The 23,298-nt window shown below is 32.9% G+C and overlaps 1 long non-coding RNA gene across 1 annotated transcript in view; it reads right to left on the bottom strand.

The window, feature by feature from the left end:
- Positions 1 to 23,298, bottom strand: part of LOC141556715 (uncharacterized) — a 116,220-nt gene that overhangs the window by 50,275 nt on the left and 42,647 nt on the right. Inside the window, exon 2 of the long non-coding RNA XR_012486617.1 lies at positions 18,079 to 18,293. This is a non-coding gene — a long non-coding RNA (uncharacterized LOC141556715). The remainder of the gene's footprint in view (positions 1 to 18,078; positions 18,294 to 23,298) is intronic.

Raw genomic sequence — 23,298 nt, 5'->3', positions numbered from 1 at the left:
CACATTCTCCCTCTCCTCCTTTTACTCCCATTTGAGAAGACAAGAATTTGATAAAAATTATACATGTTGACATCATGAAAAACCATACTTCAAATTAGTCTTTCTTTTTCTTAATTAGTACCAGATTGTTTTGATGATGAACACTTTATAATATGTTTTGAAATCTTGTACTTCCAGTCTACTTTCCTTTACTTTTTTTCACTGATGCACTTTATGTTTTTGACCTGATAAATTTTATTTTTTTCTTTATGCATAAAATAACTCTTCGATAATTTGATAAATTTGGTACTAAATAAGTAAATTAATTTAGGTAAAATCATAATTTTTATTATATTGACTTGGACTATCCATGAGCAATTAATATTTCCTCCAATTATTAAGATATGTTTTATTTGTGTGAAAAATGTTTTGTAATTGTGTTCATTTGGTGCCTGGGTTTGTTTTTGTTTGTTTGTTTTTGTTTGTTTTTTGTTTTTGTTTTTGTTTTTGTTTTTGTTTTTTTTTTTTTTTAGCAGATATTTTATATTCTATATTGTCTGCAGTTATTTTAAGCAAAATTTTCCTATTTTTTCCTGCTGGGTTTTGTTGATAATATATATAAATGCTGATGATTTATGTGATTTAATCTTATATCCTGATACTTTATTACAGTTGCTAATTGTTTCCGCTAGTCCTTTACATGATTCTCTAGGATTTTCTAATTATACCATCATATTTGCAAAGAATGACAGTTTTGATTCCTCATTGCATATTATTATCTCTTCATTTTTTTTCTTCTGTTATTGCAATAGCTAGCATTTCTAGAAAAATATTGAATAACAGTGGTGATAATGGACATCCTTATTTTCCTCCTGAACTTACTAGATAGGCTTTAAGTTTACCCCCATAATGGATAATGCTTGTTCTTGATTTAAGATAAATACTATTTATAATCTTAAAGAAAAGCTTCATTATATTTCTATGATTTTTAATTTTTTTATTAGGAATGTGTTACATTTTTTCAAAGACATCTTCTGCATGTATGTATATAACCATATGATTTTTATTTTTATTTTTGTTACTGATGTGATCAGTTATGTTGATAGTTTTCCTAGTATTTAACTAGCCCTGAAATTCTGGTACAAATCTGACGTCATCATATAGTATGATTTTTTTTTTGTAATATGTTGATGTAATTTCATTGCTGTTATCTTTTTAATTATTTTATTATAGCTTTTTATTGACAGAACATATGCATGGGTAATTTTTCAACATTGTCCCCAGCAATCACTTCTGTTTCATCTTTTCACTTACTTCCCTCCACCCCCTTCCCTAGATGGCAGGCAGTCTCATACATGTTAAACATGTTAAAGTATATCTTAAATACAATATATGTGTACATATTTATACAGTTCTCTTGTTGCAGAAGAAAAATCGGATTGTGGTCATTTTTTACAGAATAATAATATTCTGTAACATTCATATCCCACAATTTATTCAGCAATTCTCTGATTGATGAACATCCATTCAGTTTTTTGTTTCTAGCCATTATGAAAAGGGCTACCACAAACATTTTGACACATACAAGTCACTTTCCTTTCTTTAATATCTCTTTGGGGTAAAAACCCAGTAGTAACACTGCTAGATTAAAGGGTATTCACATTTGATTACTTTTTGAGCAAAGTTCCCAATTGCTCTCCAGAATGGCTGGATCAGTTCACAACTCCACCAACAATGTATCAGTGTCCCAGTTTTCCCACATCCCTTCCAAAATCTTTTCCTGTCATCTTAGCCAATCTAACAGGTATGTAGTGATATCTCAGAATTGTCTTAATTCGCATTTCTCTGATCAATAGTGATTTGGAACACCCTTTCATATGAGTAGAAATAGTTTCAATTTCGTCATGTGAAAATTGTCTGTTCATATCCTTTGATCACTTATTAATTGGAGAATGGCTTGATTTCTTATAAATTAGAGTCAATTCTCTATATATTTTAGAAATGAGGCCTTTATCAGAACCTTTAACTGTAAAAATGTTTTCCCAATTTATTGCATCCCTTCTAATCTTGTCTGCATTAGTTTTGTTTGTATAAAAGCTTTTTAACTTGATATAATCAAAATTTTCTATTTTGTGATCAATAATGATGTCTAGTTCTTTGGTCACAAATTCCTTCTTCTTCCACAAGTCTGAGAGGATCATATGTTCCTCTAATTTATTTATAATTTTGTTCTTTATGACTAAATCATGAACCCATTTTGATCTTATCTTGGTGTATGGTGTTAAGTAGGGGTCTATCCCTAGTTTTTGCCATACTACATTCCAGTTTTCCCAGCAGTTTTTGTCAAATAATGAATTTATTTAGTTTTCAATTAATTTTGGTCTATTTTCCCCTGGCTTTTTATTGAATGTAATTTTTTTTTTTTTTTTTTTTTTTTTTTTTTTTGCATCATGATCTGAAAAGGATGCATTTACTATTTCTGCCTTTCTGCATTTGAACTAATATATGGTGAATTTTTGTATAGGTTCCATGAACTGTCAAAAAGAAAGTGTGCTCCTTTCTATCTCCATTTAGTTTTCACCAAAGATCTATCATACCTAATTTTTCTAGTATTCTATTTACCTCTTTAACTTCTTTCTTAATTATTTTGTGGTTTGATTTATCTAGTTCTGAGAGTGCAAGGTTGAGATCTCCCACTATTATAGTTTTGCTATTTCTTTTTGCAACTCTTAACTTCTCCTTTAGGAATTTAGATGCTACACCATTTGGTGCATATATGTTTAATATTGATATTGCTTCATTATCTATGTTACCTTTTAGCAAAATATAGTGCTCTTCCTAATCTCTCCTAATCTCTTTCATTTAATTAAATTTAGATCAATTTTTGCTTTTGCTTGATCTGAGATAAGGATGGCTATCCCTGCTTTTTTTACTTCACCTGAAGCAAAGTAGATTCTGCTCTTGCCTTTTACCTTTACCCTGCATGTATTGTCCTTCTTCAAATGTGTTTCCTGTAAACAACATATTGTAGGATTCTGACTTTTATTCCAGTCTGCTATCTGTCTCCAATTTATGGGGGAGTTTACACCATTCACATTTATAGTTAAAATCACTAATTCTGTATTTCCTGCCATCTTGTTAACCCCAGATTATGCTTTTCTCTTTTCTTTTCCCCTTACCCCCTTCCTAATATTAAATTTGTGAGCACCACTTGCCTCATGCAGCCCTCCCTCTTTAGGATCCTTCCCCCCCACCTTAGATTCCCTCCCCTTTTCTTAAATCTTTTCTTTACAATTTCTGTATTCCCTTCTGCTTAGCTTACTCCTTCCCTTTTCACTTTTTCTCTCCCACTTTTCTGAGGTAGGTAGAAGAAGTTTCTCTGTAAATTGAATGTGTCTAATATTTTTCTTTTTAAGCTAATTCTGATGAGAGTAAGATACACACTACGTTCATTACCCTCCCTTTTCCCTCAGATGTAATAGGTTTCTTTTGTCTCTTCATGAAATGTAGTACCTCCACTTTTCCCTTTTTCTGATACTATTTCCTTTCTACCTCTAGCTTCTTTTTTATATTATAACAATAAAACCAAATTATACATGTATTATTTATGTATGCTCATAACAGAAATATAGTTCCCAAGATTTGTTTTAACCTTTTTATGTTTCTCTTGAGTCCTATATTTGGAGGTCAAACTTTTTGTTTAGTTCTGCTTTTTTCATCCATCCTCTTTGGATGGTATTGAATGTTCAGTTTCTTCCCTGGAAAAAATGCTCATTTTGGCTGGGTAAGTTATTCTTGGCTGCATATCACATTCCTTAGCCTCAGATTCCAGGCCATTTGATCCTTTAATGTAGAACTGCTAGATCCTAAGTGATCCTTATTGTGGCTTCTCTGTATTTGAATTTTTTTTTCTAGCTATTTGTAATATTTTTTCCTTGGTCTGCTAGTTCTGGAATTTAGCCACAATATTTCTTGGAGTTTTGATTTTGGAATCTCTTTCAGTAGGTGATTTATGAATTCTTTCAATGTCTGTTTTGCCTTCTGTTTCTATAACATCTGGGCAGTTCTCTTTGATGATTTCCTGAAAAATAGTGTCTAGGGTCTTTTTTTATCATAATTTTCAGTAAGTCCAATAATCCTCAGATTATCTCTTTTAGATCTGTTTTCCAGGTCTGTTGTTTCCCCAAGTATATAATTAACATTTTTTTTTCTATTTTTTAATTTTTTGGGGGTTTGTTTGACTGATTCGTAGCATCTCCTTAGTCATTCATTTCCATTTTTCAATTTAATTTTTAATGATTTATTTTCTTCATTTACTTTTTTATTTCTTTTTGTAATTATTCAATTGAGTTTTTAAATGAGTTGTTTTGTTCTATGGATTTTTTTTCCATTTTGCCAATTTTATTTTTTGGAAAGCTATTTTCTTTTTTCCAAATCACTAATTCCATTTTTTAAGGAGCTGATTTCTTTATCCACTCTGTCTTTAAATAAGTAGGATGATTTATCCAGACCCTCTTGCCAAGCTTCACTTTCTTTTCCCCATTTTTCTTCTAGCTCTCTTGTAAGAGTCTTTTTAATTTCTTCTATGAGAACCTTGTGTGGTGGGGATCATATCATATCCTCTTTTGGGATTTCATCTAGAGACAATCTCTTTTTAGCCTCCTAAGGGCTTGAAGTCTACTCTCTTATCAGTTTAGAGGCTATCTATAGTTAGAGTCTGCTTTAACTTTTTACTCATTTTAACAACAAAAAAACAAAAAACAAAACAAAACAAAAAAACTGCAGTCTGGTTTTAGGACAGTATGGTATTACCAAACTTCCTCTACAGACAACTGAAAGTAGCAGTGAAGCAGCTGTGGGGCAGCAATGGCTGTGCTGGGTCTGCACAGCGGTTGTGCTCTGAGAGCATGCTGAAAAACTCTGGGTGTTGGGCGGGTGTGGCCAGGAACCAAGAAACACTAGCATTTTGGGGTTGAAGTTTTTCTAGTGATCTACTGGTTTGCTGACAGGGCAAAGTAATTAACACTGTGGTAAAGTTCTCCCTACAAATTTTCTGCAGGCTGAGACCACACCCCGTCCCCTCAGGTCTGCTCAGCCTGAGCTGCCTTCCATGCTCTCTCTTCCTACTTATCTAATGCTGCACTTAGACAAACTGTCCCCACCCGCAAGTAAAAACAGACCTTTTCTGATTTTTGAGAATACCTTCTGTTGATAATGTGTTGTACTTCTGATATTCGTGGATTTTGACAGTTAAACACCAATTCTGAGGCCTTTCATAAAAGAAGTAGTCTGAGGGTAATGAAGAGCTTAGATAGATGCATGTGTCTTCTCCATCTTGGGTCTGCTTTCTCTGCTGTTATCTTTTTAAAAACTTTTGAATCAATTTATGTTAAGAAGCTTGGTCTATAGTTTCCTTTCTCTTTTTTTACTTTCTCTGGTTTAAATATCAGAACCATATCTGTGTCATAAAAGGAATTTAATAGGAATTTTTCTTTTTTGTTTCAACTAGTTTATATATATTTGTATAGTTTCAAGATTAGTTTATAGAATTCACTTATAAAAATCTATTTGGTTTTGGGAATTTTTTTCTTAGGGATCACATTTATGGCTTGTTCAATATATATTTTTCTAAAATAGGGTTATTTAACACCTTGCCAGTTTATATGTTTGTATTCATTTTCACTTAAATTGTCAGTTTTACTACCATGTTACAGGGTAAAAATCTCCTGATGATTGCTTTAATTTCATCTTCACTGGTAATATAGTCACTCTTTAGTTTTTTTTTTTCCTTTTCTCTAAAAACAAAAAAAATCAATTCCTTTTATGACACAAATATGGTGCTAAAACCTAAACTAGGCAGGGCCAAAACAGAGAAAGAAAATTACAGACCAATTTTCCTAATGAATATTGATGGAAAAGAACTTAAATAAAATATTAGCAAAGAGATTTCACTAAGTTATTCCCAAGATAATGCACCATTAAAATGTAAAAGAATCAAGTAGAATATATACCAGGAAAGCAAGGCTGGTTCAATATTAGGAAAACTATTAGCATAATTAAATATGTCAATAACCAAATTAACTAAAATCATATGATTATATGAATAGGTGAAGAAAACACATTTGACAAAATCCAACAACCATTCCTATTTAAGAGTGCTAGAGAAATAAATGGAGTTTTCCTTAAAATGATCAATAGCATCTATTTAAAATCATCAGCAAACATTATATGTAATAGTGAAAAACTAGAACCATTCCCAGTAAAATCAAGAGTGAAACAAGGCTGCCCACTATCACCATTGATATTCAGTATTGTATTAGAAATGTTAGCTTTGCAAATTAGAAGAACATAGGATAATTTACGTCTCATATCTGTGGAGAAGGTAGGAATCTGTGACCAAATAAAAACTGGAGTTCATTATTGAACAAAAAATGAATAATTTTGATTATATTAAGTTAAAAGGTTTTTGTACAAACAAAACGAATACAGACAAGATTAGAAGGTAAGCAATAAATTGGGGAAAAATTTACATTCCAGGGTTCTGATAAAAACCTCATTTCTAAAATACATACAGAATTAACTTAAATTTATAAGAATTCAAGCTATTCTCCCATTGATAAATGGTTAGAGAATGTGAACAATTTTCAGATGAATAAATTAAAGCCATTTATAGCCTTATGAAAAAATGCTCTAAATCATTATTGATCAAAGAAATGCAAATTAAGACAACTCTGAAGTATCATTACACACTTCTCAGATTGGCTAAGATGACAAAAAAATATAATGATGAATATTGGAGGGATTGTGGGGAAACTGGGACATTAATACATTATTGGTGAAGTGCACTGATTCAATCATTCTGGAGAGTAATTTGAAACTATGCCCAAATGGCTATCAAACTGTGCATACTCATTGATTCAAGGTATCTCTACTGGGCCTGTATTCCAAAGAGATCATAAAAAAGGAAAAGGAACTCACATGTGCAAGAATGTGTGTGGCAGCCTTTTTTGTAGTGACAAAAAACTGGAAACTGAGTGGATGCCCATCAGTTGGAATATGACTGATTAATTTAAGGTATATTAATGTTATGGAATATTATTGTTCTACAAGAAATGATCAGCAGGGTGATTTCAGAGCTCTGGAGAGACTTACATGAACTGATGCTAAATGAAGTGGCTAGAATCAAGAGATCATTGTACACAGCAACTGCAAGATCATATGATAATTCTGATGGATGTGGCTTTTTTCAACTACAAGATGATTCAGGCCACTTCCGATGGTCTTGTGATAAAGAGAACCATCTGCCACTAGAAAGAGGATTATGGAGACTGAGTGTGGATCACAACATAGCATTTTCCTTTTAGCAATATATAGTTTTACTGCTCATTTCTTTTAATTATGTCCATTTTTGTTTTTATTTTGTCTGAGATTAGGATTGTTATCACTTTTTAAAAGCAGAGTTGTTGAAGCACAATAGGTTCTATTCCATTCCCTTTATTTTAATTTTTTGTATGTCTCTATTTCAAGTGTACATTTTGTAAAACAACATTGAGTTGAATTATGGTTTCTTCATCCAGTGTGCTACCTATTTTCATTTTATGCATGATTTCATCCCATTAACATTAACCATTGTGTAAACTAACTGTGTATTCCTTCTCTCTCATTTTCTCCTGTTTATCATTTTATCTCTCTTTTAATCCTGTTGTTCCTTTAAAATTTATTTTGCATTTTAGCATTCCCTTCTTTCATCTGCTGTACTTTTTATCACCCACTCCTGTCACTTAACCCATTCCCTTCCTACTTCCTTGTTGATTAAGATAGATTTCTATTACCAACTAAGTATGCATATATTTTTCCTTCTTTGAACCAATTTAGATGTCAGATTAAGGTATTCTCTCCCCAAGTATTTCCCCATTTATTGTAAAATCTTTTTCTTGTGTGTAACTCTTTTCTGTGAGATACTTTCCCCTATTCTACTTCTCCCTTACCCCTTCTTCCAGGACATCCCTCTTTCTTGTCTATTATTTTAAAAAATCATTTTAATATAACTGAATCACTCATGCTTTCAAGCGTTCTTTTTTAAACTGCTCTAATAATGATAGTTATTAGATGTTACATATATCATCTTCCTATATAGAAAGATAAACAGTTTAACCTTATTGATTCCCTTATGATTTCTTTTTCTAGTATCCTTTTTTTGTTTCTCTTGACACATATTTGAAAGTCAAATTTTCTATTCAGTCTTTTCATCAGGAATACTTGAATTTTTTTATTTCAAGAAATATCCATTTTTTTCCTCTTGAAGGATTAGACTCAGTTTTGCTGAGTACGTTATTTTTAGTTGTAATCCCAACTCTTTTACTTTCCCAAATATTTTAGTCCAAAACTTTTGATGCTTTAAAATAGTAGTTGTTAAATCTTGTGTGATCCAGATAGTGGCTAGATTGTATTTGAATGCTTTCTTTCTGGCTGAATGAAGTTTTTTTCTCTTTAACCTGGGAGCTCTGGAATTTGGCTATTATAAGTACCAGGGTTTTCATTTGGGGATCTCTTTCAGGTTGCAATCAGTAGATTTTTAAAATTTCTATCTTACCTATGGTTCTAGAATATTGTAGAAGTTTTCCTTGGATTTTCTGAATAGGACATCTAGGCTTTTTTAATCATGAATTTCAAGTATTTCAATATTTCTTGAATTATGTCTTTTCAATCTATTTTGAAGGTTAGTATTTTTTCCTCTGAACTATTTCAAATTTTCTTCTATTTTTCACTTATTTGACTTTATTTATTGTTTTCTTCAATGAACTTTTATATTATATTTGTCAAATTCTGTTTTTAAGGTATTATTTCTTTGATTTTTTGTGTCTTTTGGGGACAGTTAGATGTTTCCATGGATAGAATGCCAACCCTGAAGTCTGATTTTGTGCCTTGATCTTCCCTGACACTATAATATATCATTTTCATGGTAAAATTAATTTTTGTGGGTGTTTGCTAGTTTTCCCACCAATTTTTCCTTGATTTTGAACTGTATTTTAAAGTTAGGCTCTATAATTGGCATGAATGGGGAATGGCATTGCTTCAAGTTTCAGGATTTTTTAAAATGCCTTTTTTTTAGAGCTAGTTCTGGGTGTTTGGAAGTTTCATCATTTCCAAGATTGTGTGTCCTGAGGAGATGTGTAGTCACTGCTTTCCTGTTCTTGGACTCTGGTCCTTACCCAGAAAGAGCCTCTGACTTCTTGGGATTGTAATCAATACTACTTCTCAGGGCCTATGATACCTTGGAACTGGAAATTGATGTTGTTCCTCAGAGTCCATGAACTTGTGGCCAGAAACAATTCTGTTTCTCATGATTCCTATTCCCTCTTGGACAAAAACACTTTTATTTGCCCTTGAACTATGACTTAGAAGTGGATTTGGTGACAGATTTGCCAATGTCTGATACCTGCTATTATATCCAGGGCTAGCACAGAGTTTTCCTGTAATCTCTCTCTCTCTCTCTCTCTTTTTTTTTTTAAACCAACTGCTATATCCCTTTATTGTGTCAAGTGTTCTTGAAGCTGCTCTTGTTTTTTTCACCACCATCTAGTTGCATCACTGCTGTTTCATCCATGTGTTGTATAGACCAGCTTATATTCTGGATCTTAAATTTTTCTTTCCTACTTCTCAAGTTGTTTTGGACTAGAGAATTGAATTACTTTGACTTTTGGTTGGCTTTGCCATTCAAGACTTTGATTTAAAAGGTTATTTTAAAGTGATTTGGAGAGAAATGTTGGAAAGAGTTGACTTGAATATGCCTTTTCTACTTGGCCATGTTGGCTCCATCTCCTATTCTTATATTTTGGATTGGGATTCCCATCACTGGATTGTTAAGGATCAAATGTGATAATGGATGTGAAAGTTTGTGAAAAAGCATACAATGACATCCAACAAGAGAGGAGATCTGATATTGTGATCAATTCAGTTTGTTCCTTGTTTATCATGCTTAAAAATATTTGACTGATGGCAGAAACTAGGCATGGACCCACATTTAACACCACATACTAAGATAAGATCAAAATGGGTCCAAGATTTAGGCATAGAGAACGAAATCATAAATAAATTGGAGGAACATGGGATGGTTTACCTCTCAGACTTGTGGAGGAGGAAGGAATTTGTGTCCAAAGAAGAACTAGAGACAATTAATGATCACAAAATTTTGATTACACCAAATTAAAAAGTTTCTGCACAAACAAAACTAATGCAAACAAGATTAGAAGGGAAGTAACAAATTAGGAAAACATTTTTACAGGTAAAGGTTCTGATAAAGGCCTCATCTCCCAAATATACAGAGAATTGATTTTAATTTATAAGAAATTAAGCCATTCTCCAATTGATAAATGGTCAAAGGATATGAACAGACAATTTTCAGATGATGAAATTAAAACTATTTCCACTCATATGAAAGTGTTCCAAATCACTATTGATCAGAGAAACGCAAATTAAGACAACTCTGAGATATCATTACATACCTGTCAGATTAGCTAAGATGAAAGGAACAAATAACGATGAATGTTGGAGGGGCTGTGAGAAAACTGGAACACTGATGCATTGTTGGTGGAGTTGTGAAAGAATCAATCCAGAGCAATCTGGAATTATGCCCAAAAAGTTATCAAAATGTGCATACCCTTTGACCCAGCAGTGCTACTATGGGTTTATATCCCAAGGAAATACTAAAGAAGGGAAAGGGACCTGTATGTGCCAAAATGTTTATGGCAGCCCTTTTTGTAGTGGCTAGAAACTGGAAAATGAATGGATGTCCATCAATTGGAGAATGGTTGGGTAAATTGTGGTATATGAATGCTATGGAATATTATTGTTCTATAAGAAATGACCAACAGGAGGAATACAGAGAGGCTGGGAGAGACTTACATCAACTGATGCTGAGTGAAACGAGCACAACCAGAAGATCATTATACACTTCAACAATGATACTGTATGAGGATGTATTCTGATGGAAGTGGATATCTTCAACATAGAGAAGAGCTAATCCAATTCCAATTGATCAATGATGGACAGAATCAGCTACATCCAGAAAAGGAACACTGGGAAATGAGTGTAAACTGTGAGCATTTTTGTTTTTTTTTGTTTTTCTTCCCAGATTATTTTTACCTCCTAAATACAATTCTTCCTTTGCAACAACAACAACAACAAAATTCGGTTCTGCACATATATATTGTACCTAGGATATACTATAAGATATTTAATATGTATGGGAATGCCTGCCATCTAGGGGAGGGGGTGGAGGGAAGGAGGGCAAAAATTCGGAACAGAAGGAGTACAAGGGATAATGTAAAAAAAAGAAAAAATTACCTATGCATATGTACTGTCAAAAAAAAATGTTATAATTATAAAAATTAATTAAAAAAAGGAAAAAAAATTACACAAGTAAAAAAAATATTTGACTGGTAGGATGAGATAAGAATTCAGCTATTGCTAAACAAAATATGGGAATTATCTGTGATTTTTTTTTTTCTTCTTTGAACTATCCATTTCCATTTAGTGTCGACTTAAGGAATCAAGTATTTAAGGAATAAGGGCATGTGATCTTAACTCACCACAGGATGTCAGTATTTCTTTATGTAGGTACATGGTTGAGTTCATTTGTTTGGCTGTCAAATGATAATTAGAAGAAATTGAATAAAAGTCTAACATATCAATAGCTCTCATTTTTTTTTTATACAATGCTTTCAGTTCTTTCTTATAATAATACTGTGAAGCAGGAAGGAATTAATACCACTTTACAAAAAAAAAAAATCTGAGACTTGTGATTTTTCCACAGTCATGCTATGAACCAGTGTTTTTAAAAATTACACTAGCCTCTATTGTTATAGAGCTTTAAAGATTACAAAGATATTTCTATATAACAATCTTATTCGAAAAAACTGAAGCTAAGATAGGACAAGTGATATAGTCAGAGGAATGCATCTTCCACTCAACCTCAGGTCTTCAGGTTCTAAGATCAGAGTCTTTTCCATTATTCTGTATTGCTTTATAATAATGGTCTCTTTTTAAAAAAAATTATATCTATAATGTAAACATAGATTTTTCTTATTTCTGGCTTACAGATTATATTTCCAATTTTTGTAATGTGGTATGATAGGGGAAAAAAGTACTGGACAAAGTGGGCCTCAGGAAACTACGATTCTAATTCTAGCTCTGCCACTAATTAATTGAGAGATATTAGACAAATTCTTTAAGTTCTCTGAAATTCACTGTCCTTATCCTTTAAATGGGGATAGTACAAAAAAAGTGATATAAAATTGTGACTTTATTGTTGGTAGTAGTAGTAGTAGTAGTATAAGTAGTAGTAGTAGCAGTAGTAGCAGCTGGTTGTTAGTGGTGGTAGTAGTAGCAGTAGTAGCAGCAGTAATAATAGTAGAAGAAATAGTAGTAGAAGAAGAAGAAACATGAGGGTGTTTTAGTTTTTTTTTTTTTTTTTTAAAGTCCGTTTCCTCATCTATAAAATTAGGGAGTTAAAGAAGATAATCTCTAAGGTACCTTTCAGCTCTAATAATCTATTCAGATCTATTCAGATCTAATGATCAACTCCCCACTTAAAAATCTCCTTTTCAACCTCACATGCATTATAAGTATTTCTTTAAACAAATTATTAGCTACCCTCCCCTTTATTATTCATATTCTAAACCTAATGTTTTGCAAATGGCCAAAAGGCCTTAGGAAAGAACCATAATGATTTGAATAACCTTAAAAAGTATATTTCTGCTTCCCTTTTCCACCAGATATATTTCTATACTTTTTATAAATTTCATCTTCTGGCATGTGACTCACCTAAGTAAGTTGTATTAGTCACACACAATTATATACAGCATTGAATTAAACTAGAAAAATAGCACCCTGAGTCACTGAGGGGAAAAAAACTTGATACCAATAAAGCCACTTACTCTGCTCGATATATCTGAATACAAGTTGAGACTCAAGAGACTTTTTTATTCAATTCAATAGTACCATTGACATATAGAAGGTAAGTTTTCTTTTTTCTTTAATAACAATTTTAAAAGATTTAGAATATATGAAAACCCTAAAGATGATTTTAATTTAATTTCTGAAGTGGATATTAGTCTCCCTTTAAGCCTACTCTTGTTCTCTTCTTCATAGAAATGGTCCTTCAATCTTTATATGTCATTGGAATAAGATATCATTCAGACTTATACTGCCATATTTAAATAAATTGCCTCTCAACAGAATCTCATTAAATATGCAGTTCATATTGTTATTGAACAACTCTGATAATAAGCTATCTGCTTTGGGTACCAGCCTGCTCTTTGCTAAACTTCCAACAAAGTAGGTAGTTGATTAGGCCCCTTGTTCTCCTAATCTAGTCCATAATCCAAAAGTTATCAACGTTATGGATTCCTAAAATGTTAAAGCTAGAAGGGATCATAGTTTCATATAGGGTACTTTCATGTGGCAGAAATCCAGCTAAATTTGGTATTAGAAGAGTTGGTATAAAAGCAAAAGACATAAAAAATTATTTTGGGTTTCTTGACTTTTAGTCAATAGTGTTTTCTCCTTCCAGTCTTCCAAAGAGATTGCCTTATTGAGGGTGCTTTGCATTATATTTCCTGTCCTGGCTTCAGACTTCTTAGATTTTCAACTAGGTCTTTTAAACACAGCTATTTTGTTCCTCATAAACAATACTATCTATTTCATCTCTATGACTTAACTCTGGCTTTTCTCCCCTTCCCATTCATGTAGATCCCTCCCTTTTCACCTCCCTCTCTTATAATCACTATTTTTCTCCCAGATCTGTTCAAAAGATGCCTTTTATATGAAGCCTTTTTTATCTTTTCAACCACTTGTGCCTTACTGCCTCTAGTCATGTTGTTTTAAAAAATATCCTGTGTAAACTTAGACATATTACATACTTGTCTACCTTGAAAGAATATAAACTCCTGGAGGACAAGGACTCTTTTCTTTGTATTCTTGGCATGGTATATAATAAATAATAAATACTGTAATATATATTATATGTAATATTAATATTGATATTTAAATAATTAATATTAATTTATATATAATGTGTATAATAAATAATAAATGTTTGTTGATCAGTACATTAAGTTTTGTAAATAAAACATTCTAGATTATAGTGACAGCTAGTTATTTCATTATTTAGATGACATTTAGTTTTTTGGATGATAGTGGGGCATTTTAGATCAATCAGGTTAATGTCATTGAACATATTTTCTTACCACTATTAGAGGCACTAGGTATAGTAATAAATTGAGCATTGAACCTTAAGTCAAGACCTGAATCTAGCCTTAGATACTTCCTAATAAGGCCTTGAATAAATCACTTAACTTGTTTTTGTCTCAGATTTTTCATCTGTAACATGGGGATAGAAATGGCATCTACTTTCCAGAGTTGTTAAAATTCGGTAAACCTTGTAAAATTCTTGGCAAACTTTAAAGTAGTATACAAATGCTAAGTATTATTAGTTAATTTTCTTATGAACAGTATCTCATATAGGCAAAATCCTTATAACAACTTCAGTACCATTCACTTAATATATTTTTTTGGCCAATAAAATGCCTTTTAAAAATCGTCTCCTTATTTATGAACTATAAACTGTTGGAGTTGAAAAAAATAACTGTTTAGTAAAAGAAAGAGCTTTTTTTCATTAAAAAAAAGTATGCTTAATGAACTTTATTTACCTGTTTTTGGAAGAAATTTTATCTAAAACTAAAACACTTAACTCTGCAAGTGATGAGACCAGATCATCTTGAAAGTATTCCTCTTGGTAGAAAATTTTTATTTTTACCTCTACTCTTTGTATTGTCAGAATTTAATATTACCACAATTATTTAACAATTCTTCATAATTTTTATAGGTTTTATAGCTTTTCTGAATGAAGTTCAAAGTACTACAATAATAAGAGAGATCTTTCTAAAGTACTAAAGACAGGTACCTCAACGATCCTGCTTTTGGCTTAACATAAAGAGCATTATGCTACAAGATAACATCCCATGAAGGGCAGAGAAAATAATAATTGGACTTCTTTTACCTTTTTTACAATCACAACTTTAGGTGACATGATTAGATGACAGTGAAAAAATAACATAGTAACCTAGATCCCATTTGATCATGCCTTTTTAAATTTTGTGGCCTCTTTTTGCCTGAAATTTTTATGTGACCCTGGGAATATGGGTTTGTTAAAAAGATATACAAATCTAACATTTACTGATAATAAGTTATAATTTTTTGACCCCCACATTCAGTTATGAGACTACATATGGGGTTGTGAATTATAATTTAAGAAGCTGGGGTCTAAAAGTTAAACAATTTACCAGGAAGGAATTAGAGAAATTAGAGGTATAAGAACTCAAACACAAGCCTTCATAGTGCTAATAATAGCTTTTTTCCAAGATACCACATTGCTTCACATAAACTTAAGGCAAGATCTTCATGAAATGGAGTTAAGGGCCACTGCATAGAGTAAACATAACCAAATCAGAAGGAGACCAAATCTAAGACCTTGTTGGTCTCATAAATGAGTTCTTAATAATTAAGCTTATCTAATCTACTACAGTTAAAATGTTCATACCATGTAGAAAAAGCTAAAAGTTTGAGAATAATAGACAAAAGGGAGCTTCTAGTATCAAGGCCTGCTTTCCAAAACTCCCAAGGTTATTTCTTAAATCAAATTGAATAGCTCAGTCCCCCTTCAAATATAAGTCTTGGAAAAGTATGCAGAATTCAAGTCAAATTTTGAATCAATTCTAATCAATACTAAATTGATCCTGCTAAGTTATGTAATGCCAGAGAAACTGAGGCAAGATAGAGATTAGAGAGTTTTTAATATTTTTTTTTTGGATTTCTGAGAGGGAGAGATTGTGCTAGGGGCATGTTGCCCTCAGAGCTGATGTCTCAAAGCATCCAACCATGAATGTGAGTTCTCAATGACATATATATGACTCTAAGTTCGGGTAGACAAAGAGGGGCAGAGTCTAAACTCTGGTGAGCAGGAATCTCCAGGCAGGGACTATGAATCTGGTTCTGACAGGCAGGGGATAGGACCATAAATTCCAACAAATTGGGAGGACTTAGGAGGTGTCCAACTAGAGCAGGAGTCTGAACCTAAGTTATAAACAATGCCAATTAGGTATCTGAGATAGGACTCCTGGAGTCTTATCTTCTGGTATGTCAGATCTCCACAGCCCTAATTATCTCAGTGCTAATGAGGAGAAATGGGGGGTTGCAACCAGGGAAACTGAGGCAGAACAATTTAGGGAAAACAAGGCAGAACATTTAGGGAAACTGAGAGGGGACAATTCAGGAAAATTGAGACAGGACAATTTAGGGAAACTGAGGCAAGGCACTAAAAGGGAACTGTAGCACAACAGAGAATGCCTTAATTCAAAACCAAATTCATTTAATAGAAACTTAATAGCAATTTACATAACAAGAATAATTCTTTTCCTCTTTCAGTCCTCCTTTCCCTCTGCCCCCAGAATTTTCCATAAAAATTAGTCTTTGGGGCAAGTGTACATTTGGCATTTGAACAATGTGGTCAATCCAACAAAGTTGTGCTCTCTGAAGTAGAGTTTAAATGCTTGGCAATTGAGTTTGAGAAAAGACCTCAATGTCTGACATCTTATCCTGTTAGGTGATCTTCAGAATCTTCCTAAGACAATTTAAATGAAAGTGATTCAGTTTCCTGATAAGACTGATTTATTGCCCAGGTTTCACAAGCATCATTGTGAATGATGTAGGTCAGTGCAAACAATGCTTTAGACCTTCAGTTTGGTAACCTCTCCTTTTCCATACTTTCCTTTGGATTCTCCTTTGCTCTGGAAATGTATGTCAACCTCATTATCTATATGTACATTTTTGGAAAGTATACTGCCAAGATTAGGGAACTTATCCACAGCATTCAAAACTTCTCCATTTGCTATGATGGTTCCACTTATAGATAGTGTGCTGGCTAAAGGAACATCTGTATTTTCTTGGTGTTAATTGTTAGGCCAAAACACAGGGGAAGTCCTCATAAAGTGGCCAGAAAAAAAGTGATACAAAAACACTCTCAAAGTGTCTCTTAAGAATTTTAGAATTCATTGTATGACCCAGACTCTGTCACAGGACCACACAGAATGGTCTACCCTCATCAGAGAAAATGCTGTGCTTTATGAACAAAGCAGAATTAAATTAATTCAGAACACTGAGATGTGCAAAGTTAGAGGATCTACCCCAAATGTTTGTAGGGACTCTGTTTCTAACCTGTGGCAGAGCATTCTAAGCTCAAATTTGTCTGATTAGCTATAATTGGACATAATAAGTAGACTCTAACATAGTGATATCATATTGGTCTTTTTTGAGAATGAAGAATACCAGGGGATATAATAATGATATATTACAGGGGATATATTAATGAAAGAGATAATACTTGTTGCCTTGGATAATTGACATTTCTAGTGAGAGAAATGATTATTTCTCTCTTATACTAATAACCAATTATTGAGATTAAGAGTTTTTACTATTTCCTTATTCGGAAATAAATACCTAGAAGCTATATAGTCAATCTTAGAAGGACAATTACTGACTTTGCCCCAGGATAATTATTGACTTTGACTTCAAATTTACCACATCTAAACCACTTAACTTGATTGAAATTGTTTCCTCCCAACTAGAATACTTCACAAAGAGCATCTAATCTAGGTGAATTCTGATCTGTTGTGTTCTATTCAGACAAGCTATGTAGAGGGTAGATTGCTTTGTCTAGATAGCTGGAGGCTGAAGTGATCTTCAAGTAAGACTGACACAATCAAAGTCACTTCCCCCAGCTCCTCATTACAATAGCCCTATCCCTCATTATAATATTCATTCTCATAAATTGTTAACAAATCAGAGTTGATTGTCCTATGAGGAACATCCATTCTTCCAAAAACAGAGAAGTCTCCATGATTCATTTTTAGTTTAAAAATAAAGTGAAATAACTATCCTTTTCCTGCAATTGTTAGCCATAATTAAAAAAAAAAAAAAGATCAATTACCCAGAAATTATGTCTATCAAACTTTTTATTAATCACAATAAGACTTTATTTACCTTGAACACTTCTTTGGCTCTAAAACTACCATTAATTTTTGAAGGGACAATGATGTCATCTGCTCATCTGATGATTTCATCCCATGGGCTGCTTTTTTCCACTGAGATGAGAGCTACTCTTTTGAGCCGTACCTCTTTTGAAAACTGTTTTTTATGTATCTTGTATATTCTTCGTCATGACCATTAGACTAGCCACTTGATGTTGAATATTTTAGCTAAATCAAACAATGAAACAGAAAAAAAATTTTTTTAAATAGTCCTCTGTCTTATGAAGCCTTCTTTCATCTTTCAGATGAAGAGTGATAAGAAAGATAGGAAGGATGATGGGAAAGTTATTTTCCCCAACCTTATCATTTCTTGTACATGTCTCCCCTCTCCTCTGATACCGCCACCACCCTCACCTTTGGACTACTGCAATATCTAGTCACATAAGCCTCAGATCTTTTCCTATTCTGACATCCTCCAGTCACCTGTGAAACTGATTTTCCTAAAGTCCAGATCTGACAATGGTATCCTCTCTTCATCCACTCAATGAACTCCAGTGCTGTTACTGTTAAGATTCTTACAAGGTACTAAGTCACTGGAATTGATAGAGACAATAATTATCTAATTTAGCATGGTACTTAACAGTTCTGTAGTTCACTAATGTACTAAGTACTTATTAGAGTTCTACAAGATTCACACCTTTGATAAGAGAGCATATATAAGCTAGGAACCTCAACCAGGTTTCAGTCTGAGACATTCAGAAGTCATGGAGGACAAGCCCACTGGAAGCTCAATGGGGGTAGCTGGAGGCTGAAGCTGGCAGAGGCAAAGGACTAACGGCAAGAGCTCTTGGAACCAAGGAGATAGGCCTCTAAGAAAGCTAACTGGGCCCAAGGAAGGAGACAATACTTGGAAAGAGAAAATAAAGGAGTTGGATTTTAACTCCTGGCTGCATTTGAGGTGATTATTATTCTGAACTAAAACGAAGGCTGCCTTCAGAAGCTCCCCAAGAAACCTGCTCCAAGAGAACATCATATTTAGAGAAGAATATTACATGTTACCTCCAGATTAACTATAACATCATCTGTTTGGCTTTTAAAGATCTTTATAACCTGGCTTCTTCTTACTTTTCCAAGGCTTTTTATACTTTTAATACTTTCTACATACTCTGTCACAAAATAGCAGTGGAGACCTTCTTGTCCCTTATATATGATACTCCATATCCCAATTCTAGGCATTTTTATTGGCTTCTCTTCATGTTTAGAACTTATTCCCTGTGTTCATCTCCAAGTTCTGGTTTCTTTTACTTCCTGACTTCCTTTAAGTTTTAACTAAGGTGTCACCTTCTACAAAAAAAAAACAAAAACAAAAACAACAAAAAAAAAAAAAACACAAAAAAACCACAAAAAAACTTTTTACTCTTTCCTAATTTCAGTGTTTTCCTTCTGTTGATTGTCTCCAATTTAACCCTGTATAATATATTGTTTATAAGTAGTTGTTTGCACATTGTCTTTCCATTAGACTGTGACCACCTCATTCTACAATTTAGAGAATGTATTAATTCAAAACTAAATTCATTTAATAGAAACTTAATAGCAAGATACATAACAAGGATAATTCTGTTCCTTCTTCATTCCTCCTTTCCCTCTGCCCCTAGAGTTCTCCATAAAGAAAATAGTCTTTTGGGCAAGTGTACATTTGGCATTCAAACAATGTGGTCAATCCATCTAAGTTGTGCTCTCTGATGTAAAGGTTAAATGCTTGGCAGTTGAGTTCAAGAAAGGACTCAATGTCTGGCATGTTGTCCTGTCAGGTGATCTTCATAATCTTCCTAAAACAATTTAAATGAAAGTGATTCAGTTTCTTTGTGTTCTCCACACTTAGCACAATGCTTGGAACATTGTTGTTTAATAAAATATGTATTGATTTGACACTCCATAGTAAATACTCGAAAACTACTCAAAAAACTAAGGAACATAATACAAATGAAATGGATTACATTTTAACAGATAGGAAAGAAAACTTATTAATGAGGCAGATAATAATGAGGTATCACTGAATAACCAGTCTACTTATAGTCACCATCAATTTATCAAGGACAAAATCAGAATTAGTTTAAAAAAAAAAAGAGAGAAAGAAAAATAATGGGGAAAACATATGGCTTGCAATAGAAAAAGAATAACACTGAACTATTTAAGCAAATAACCAGAAATGAGAAGTCGAAACTGAAATTCAGACATGTTGCTGAAGTAGGTGACTATTTTAGATGGAAATCTACCATTGTAAATCTATTATAAAAATAGGAAGACTTAGGGAAAGTCTAGAAAGTAAAGTTCATTAGTCAGCAAACATTTGGCTTTGTTATCAAACAGGAAATAAAAGAGGCCAGAGGCATATTGGCTTTTTAATTCATTTTAAAAAGAAGGATGATACATAATTATGAATAATGTAATTTCAAAGAGCAGAGAGAAACAATGGCTGGGATGACCAGCTTAAAGAATGTATGGTAAGAGATCCAACTCAACAAATAAATCTCAAGTGTTTTTAAGGATGAAAAAAGGAGAACAACACAAGAAGAATAATGGAAAAGATCTATAAAGATTACTTTAGCAAGATCTTTTCACTCTCAAGGACATTGTAAACCATTACATTTGAATGCTCCCTCAGTGCCAGATATACTTAAAGGGAAGTAAATATTTAAGGCAAAAAAGGACAAAGTTAGGGATTGGACAAGGTGTATTTAGTAAAGGAGCAGGTACAATGATGAAAGAGCTTCAGGGCCATTTGTAACGTGCTCTCCTGGCAGTTACAATTACTAGTCTGTCCTAGATCCACCAGAGTACCTTTGACCACTGTCCTTAGCAGTGTGAACTCTACCCGGCTCGCCTCCTCTGAGGCCTTCAAAGGTCTCTGGCCACAATCTCTTGAATCTATAGCTTAATAACCGGTAGCGCACTTAAGAACAACCACGTGTAATCTTAAAAGCCTTTATTATACCTACTCACATAATGCCCTGACTGATGTCCTGACTTGTTGGTTCCCAAGTGAACACCTGGTCAGAAGACCCACGTGTTCACTACCAAAACCCTTACCTCTTTTGGCTACCCATCTTGGCTTGGCCACCCAGGCTAGGGAGCCAGGGTGAAGAGCGCCAGGTTAAAGAGCATGGAAATAATTTCAGGCCTTATTAATATCAAAAAGGCCACTGAGAAAACATTAATAACCACCAACCTTTATGTCTTCTACCTATAAAAACCATTATATAAGACATTTACACATGAATTGAGGGCTCTTCAAGGAAGCTAATAGTAGAGACCAAGCAAACTTTCAGAAGCAATATTCAGAAGCAATTTTCTTGTAGATATACATATAATTATGAAATGCTTGACCCTATTTGCCTTAGTTCCTTGTTTGTAAAATGAACTTAAGGAAATAACAAATCACTCTAGTATCTTTGCTAAGGAAACTCCAAAAAAGGATCTCAAAGAGTTGGACATGACTGGGAAAAATAACTCATTAGCAACAACTGCTCAAGGTTAATCAGTGATATGTAAAATATTTTGTTCAAGCAATAATAAAAACTATTGTCATTCATGGATGCTTCAACTGGTGTGAGTTTGGATCAAACAGTGAACATTAACTAGAAGAAACTATACTGAGGAACGCTAATAAACCTATTGATACACTAAGAAGCAGTAATTTCCTAGAATTATAGAAATTTCCAAATGGAGATAGAATATTGCAACAGAATCTCACATTTTATCACATCACAAAAGGCTAAGAAATTCATTTAAGAAATGGAGACAAATGTGTTTCAGTTATCTGGGAACTCAAATCCACTAGAAAAATCTATGGATCATAGTCAAGGGCTGTCATGAGTCAATGGACTATTTATCAAAAGTATGCTACCTTTGGACATACCTCTCACACTATTGTACAATTAATTAGTGACAAGCAAGGATTCCTAACATAGTCTACTTACTGAATTTATTTTACAGAAGAAGAAGCTGTGAAACTCAAGGAAGTGAAGTATTTTGCTTATAATCACAGTTATGTGTAAATCAAGCCATTATTTATTAATGTATATATAATAACACTATCACAAAGAATTGGTGGAAAAGATAAAGCAGGCTGTTTTTCCAGGTCAGATTATATTGTAGAGCTTTTGATATAATAGAGATCTGAAAGTGTTATTTGTTAGCTGTGTAGTGGTTCAGTTTATTACTCTGAAGCTCATTTTCCTAATCTATTAAATAGAGGTTATAATTTTTGTATTGTTTAATCTGCAAATCTGATATAAAGAAGAAATCAGGAGTTTTGTGAAGTATTGCATAAATATGAATTATTGTTATTTGGAATAACCTAAAGTTTTGTTCTCAATATAATTTGTTCTCCATAGGGTACTAATCAGATGTGTTCGAGTCAACTTATATGGCTAAAGTTGATTCTGAAATATTTATTGTGAGCATTTATACTTAGGAAATCAGAAAACTCTATAAAACAGGACTTTTTATCTATACCTTAAAAGTAAAGGATAAGCTTGTGCATTTTTTTGAAAGCTAGCTATCAAATATTTGCAAACACGTCTGACACTAGCAACCAGCATCACAGATTTCCAGAAGCACAGAACTTGTTTCTTTTTTTTTTTTTTTTTCCTAGAAATTTAGTCTTCTTGGAAACTCCAAAAATTCCTCTCCTTTTAAAAAAATGACTAATGTAAAATGCCAGGTACAATGTGTAAAACATAAGTGTATGTGAATAAGTAACATAGATATACATTATACACATATGTGTTTGTGTATACATGTATACACATATACATACATATTATATATACATATATTTGAGAGCAGAGTATCTTTTAACTGACACATTAAAATTTTATGAATGATTTACATCTGGTGCTAAAGTTCACCAAAAAAACATGAAGGGACCAGATGTTTCATTTTTTCACTATGTCGTGCTTGCCCATACTGATGGGGAATTGAAAACAGGATTGTCTCATAAATCAACAAATTTATTTTTGTGTTTTTCTGTTTGCATCCTGAATACCCACAGAACACTCCTAATAAATGTGGTACAATTAGCTCTTCAAGAAGTCTTTTAGATTTAGTAATAGAGTGGACAGAGTAAAAAAAAACAAACAAAAAAAACCCCAAAAAAATGTACACACACAAAACAAAGTGACTAGTGGAGAATAAGGGTAATAAGGAACAATTCTCAAGAATGGATACT

Source organism: Sminthopsis crassicaudata, chromosome 2 (genome assembly GCF_048593235.1).
Source record: "Sminthopsis crassicaudata isolate SCR6 chromosome 2, ASM4859323v1, whole genome shotgun sequence".
Lineage (NCBI taxonomy): Eukaryota > Metazoa > Chordata > Mammalia > Dasyuromorphia > Dasyuridae > Sminthopsis > Sminthopsis crassicaudata.
The sequence above is the reverse complement of the archived record's forward strand: the minus strand, read 5'-3'. Positions and strand labels throughout refer to the sequence as shown.